Source organism: Gossypium hirsutum, chromosome D03 (assembly GCF_007990345.1).
Source record: "Gossypium hirsutum isolate 1008001.06 chromosome D03, Gossypium_hirsutum_v2.1, whole genome shotgun sequence".
NCBI lineage: Eukaryota > Viridiplantae > Streptophyta > Magnoliopsida > Malvales > Malvaceae > Gossypium > Gossypium hirsutum.
In genome coordinates, this window is record NC_053439.1 from 31667462 (window position 1) to 31671435 (window position 3974).

The 3974-nt window shown below is 34.2% G+C and overlaps 1 non-coding gene across 1 annotated transcript; it reads right to left on the minus strand.

Annotated features, from left to right (window-relative positions):
- Positions 1-1679: 1679 nt before the first annotated feature.
- On the minus strand, positions 1680-1785 carry LOC121215867 (small nucleolar RNA R71). Its single transcript, XR_005911837.1, has one exon. It is a non-coding gene; the product is annotated as a small nucleolar RNA R71 (small nucleolar RNA).
- Positions 1786-3974: the final 2189 nt, after the last annotated feature.

Here is a 3974-nt window from a genome sequence, read left to right on the forward strand (position 1 = left end):
ATAAAAGCTCTCTTGGTCGGCCACCTTGAGGAGTAATTTGCATCGGAGCAACCAAGGAAATCAGAGGAAGCCACCATCCAAATAGTTCTCGAGAAATCACCGAATTGATCTCAGAGTTTCTTTTTGCTTTCTCTTTTAATTGTTCTTAGTTTAAAAACATGATTGCAAATTATTTGATTGCTTTTTCATTAATAATAATGTCTTAAATTGTTTAGCTAGAATGATTGCAATGCCTTGATTCGATTCGTTTAAATCATGTTTAATTGTTTTATGCCTCAATTGTTTATGCTTCCAATTAAAATCATTCATGTTGTTCATGCATTAAGATGTGTTTGTCCGCATTAAAATTAATTGCTTAATCCAAAATAGATGGTGGTTAATGGACGTAATAATTGGAAGATGCATTCCTAATTTATATTCGAACAAGAATAAATTAAAGGTTCGTAATAATTCCAGAAGAACACTATTACCTTGCATAACTTTAGGTTTATGTAATTAAATTGTTCCAAACCTAACCCATCCTTGTTACTTTGCATTAATTCTAAAGAATCTTTAGTTAAACGGTGACATAGAAATATGCACGTCTTTCTAAGTGACAAATCTATGATCTCAAAAGAGCTATGTTTTAGATTCCAAGTTCATCAATAATCAAGTTGCCTCTGAATTTTTCGGAACATTATTAATCATGATATTGAATGAACTAAATTAAGAGTCGTAATTATTCTAGCTTATTCATGTTATTGTTGTTAAAACTAGTTAATTGTTGTTAAACCATCTCATTGCATTTAGTTTATTTCATTTGCATATTAGTTGTTAAATTAATTTTAACATCCATCACCCTTAATTATTTTATTTTCTTAACCAATTTGTGAATTATTAATTTTACAATTGTTTATTAATAGAGACAATCCCTATGGAGACAATAGTCCATTTACTTATTACTTGATTACGATTGTGTATAATTGCACATTTCGTTTTGAACCAAATTTTTTGCATCGTTACCGGGGACTGTTAATTTAATTATTATTTGTGAAATTATTTCTTGCAATTTAGTTTTTTATTTTTATTTTTATTTTTATATAACTAATCTTTGGTTTTTTTGTGATTTTATTTTCAAGTGTTTATGAGCATTGATTGAATCATTGATTTACTCCCTGTAGACCCTAAAATCAAGCAGACATTTAGACAAAGGAGATGAGAAATACTAGCTCAGGGACAAGCCACAGAAATTGACCCTAAAAACGGAAACGAAGTTAAAGGGAATGGAGCTGCTAATACTCGTAATCCAATCCTTGTTGTTGATGGCAGGGATCGAGCCATAAGGCAGTATGTTCTGCTAGTTTTTAATAAGCTTAATTTGGGAATTAGGAGACTGGAGATTGTGGCACCGCAATTCGAATTGAAGCCTGTGATGTTCTAGATGCTTCAAATAGTGGGCCAGTTTAGTGGAATGCCTACAGAAGATCCACACCTTTACCTTCAACTATTCATAGAGGTGAGTGATTCCTTCAAAATAGTCGATGTAACCGAAGACACATTAAGGTTGAAGTTGTTTCCATACTTGTTGCGAAATAGAGCACAAGCATGGCTTAATCTATTGCCACCAAGCTCAATTTCTACTTGGCAAGAATTAGCAGAACACTTTCTTGTTAAGTATTTCCCACCTAGAAAAAATGATAAGTTGCAGAATGAGGTCACTAATTTTCAACAAATGGATGATGAATCCATATATGAGGCATGGGAAAGATTTAAAAAGTTACTACACAAATTCCCTCACCACGGGATTTCGCATTGCAGCCAGTTGGAGATATTTTATTATGGTCTCAACGCACACATGATACGCCCCGGCCTCGTAGATTAATCCAAGTCGTATAGTTGCCCGATCGTTAAAACAAAGAAGAATCATTTGAGATGGAATGAAGTCGGATATTAAGCTAAATATGGTTTAAGGATGTCAAGGATAGGCTTAAGAATAAGATGGCTAATCGAATTATTGAGGCTTGGTTGTAAAATAAAAGAAAACTCGGTAATTAGAATTAAAATGGTAACTTAAGAACAAGAGAGAACCAACACTTCGATTGAAGGTTGACCCGAAACTTATAGGTTCTAAAGTTGTTTAGGAGATGGATAGAGAAACCTCGACCCACTATCTAGAATAGATAGGAACCTTGGTATAATTTAGATTGAACGCCACACGAAATCGTGATAAGTTCGGTTGAACAAAAACGAGTTGACGCCGCTAACTAGTTAGATAAGTCAACAAAGTTTTTGGACGAAATTTAAGAGAAGAAAATCTCTCCACAAATTGACAGCAATTCATTAAGGTTCAAAAGTCCTTTACAAAATGAAATTTTCAACTATTTATAAGCAAGGACTAAGCTAGCCGAATAGTCAAATGTTTTTCTTAAAAATTAAGCAAACAAAATTCATTTAATTTTGCTGGTAAGGTTCAGCTGAATAGGGAGCTCCAATGGTTAGCTTCTAGAATAAGCAATGTACTTGGAAGCTTGGAAAATGCATGGCAGCAGCTAGATTCGGTTGATGTGCTTAAAGGAGCTCATTTAAGTTGCAACTATTGCTGAAAAGTGATCAGCAATTAAAGAGATATTGAGCAGTCTTTTAAGGTGTGAAAGCTTGGAAACAAACAGCCAATGCATGTGAAAATATGTCCAATAATGTGAATGGAATAAGTTCAGCCGAATGGACAGCTTGGGAGTAGGAAACAGCAGCTCCTTTTGGCCGAATAGTCACTTAGAATAATCAACCATCAGCACACCAATTTAAATGTGTTCCATGCATGGTGTCGTCCAAGGGAATGTATCTTCTTTAATTCCTTCATGTACCTAAAACGTCCAAGTGTAGTTTACCTACAGCAAATTAATCAAATGCATTTTAGACACAATAAATTTGGCAGCAAATAACATTAAAATGCTGTACATTAAATTCGGCAGCCCCTTAGGACACAATTAAAACATGTTTGATTGGACAACATAAATTTGGCTATGACTTAGACATCATTAAAGCATGTAATAAAATTAGACACATTAATAAGATTTAATTAAACACATTTATCACAAAATTTAGTATGTCCAGATTTTATTAATTAAATTAGCTAATTAATTATTTAACTAATTTAGCAACTAAAGTTTTTTATTCCAGCAAGTTAAACGAAAATTAAAAGTGAGCTCCTTGAGCTAAGTTTGAGCTAATTGAGCTTGAAGGAGCTGGAAATGAGCTAAATCGAGCTCCATGAAATGAAATTAACCTACGTTCAGCTTGCAAAAATGATGAGCCTCGCTTGTAGGCTGAACCAATGGCCATTCTCGGGATGGAATCGTATCATTCCCCCTCTTCAAAACGACTTGTCCTCAAGTCGGCCACTTGCTAGCGACAAATCTTTCCTCATCAGAAGTCCCTTGGTTGACAACGTTGCTCCCAAAAATCTGAGGATCACAAATTTCTTGAAAAATGAGGTTAGACACGGTTCCTCCCTCTTTAGGAATATAACACTTAAAGGGATTATCTATATAAAAGAGAAAGGACTTGGGGGCACAACGAATGAAAGGACTTACAAACTCGCACAGAAATGTCAATCGGGACTTGAACAAGTAAACCATTGCTGAGTCTAAGAATATAAATGGGTCTTACCTCCTCAAGTTGACTCCCCATATTCAGCAGTAAGAAATGCAAAGGATTCAAGTTCAAGTTGCATCCACAGGACTTGGAAAAATTAGTCACTCGATTATTAACACTTGGTTACATTTGATCACAACTTGCAAACTTCAAATCTTAAAACATTCTCGATATGCCATTATTATAACCAAGTGAACTCAATCGAATCAAATGATAATCAATCAAATATTTTCGCACACAATCAAACTCAACAATTCGATTCTATAACTTTTCAACATGATCAGTTAAAATGAACAACTGATACGAGCTTTCATCTTGTGCATTCTCAACATGGATTTCAT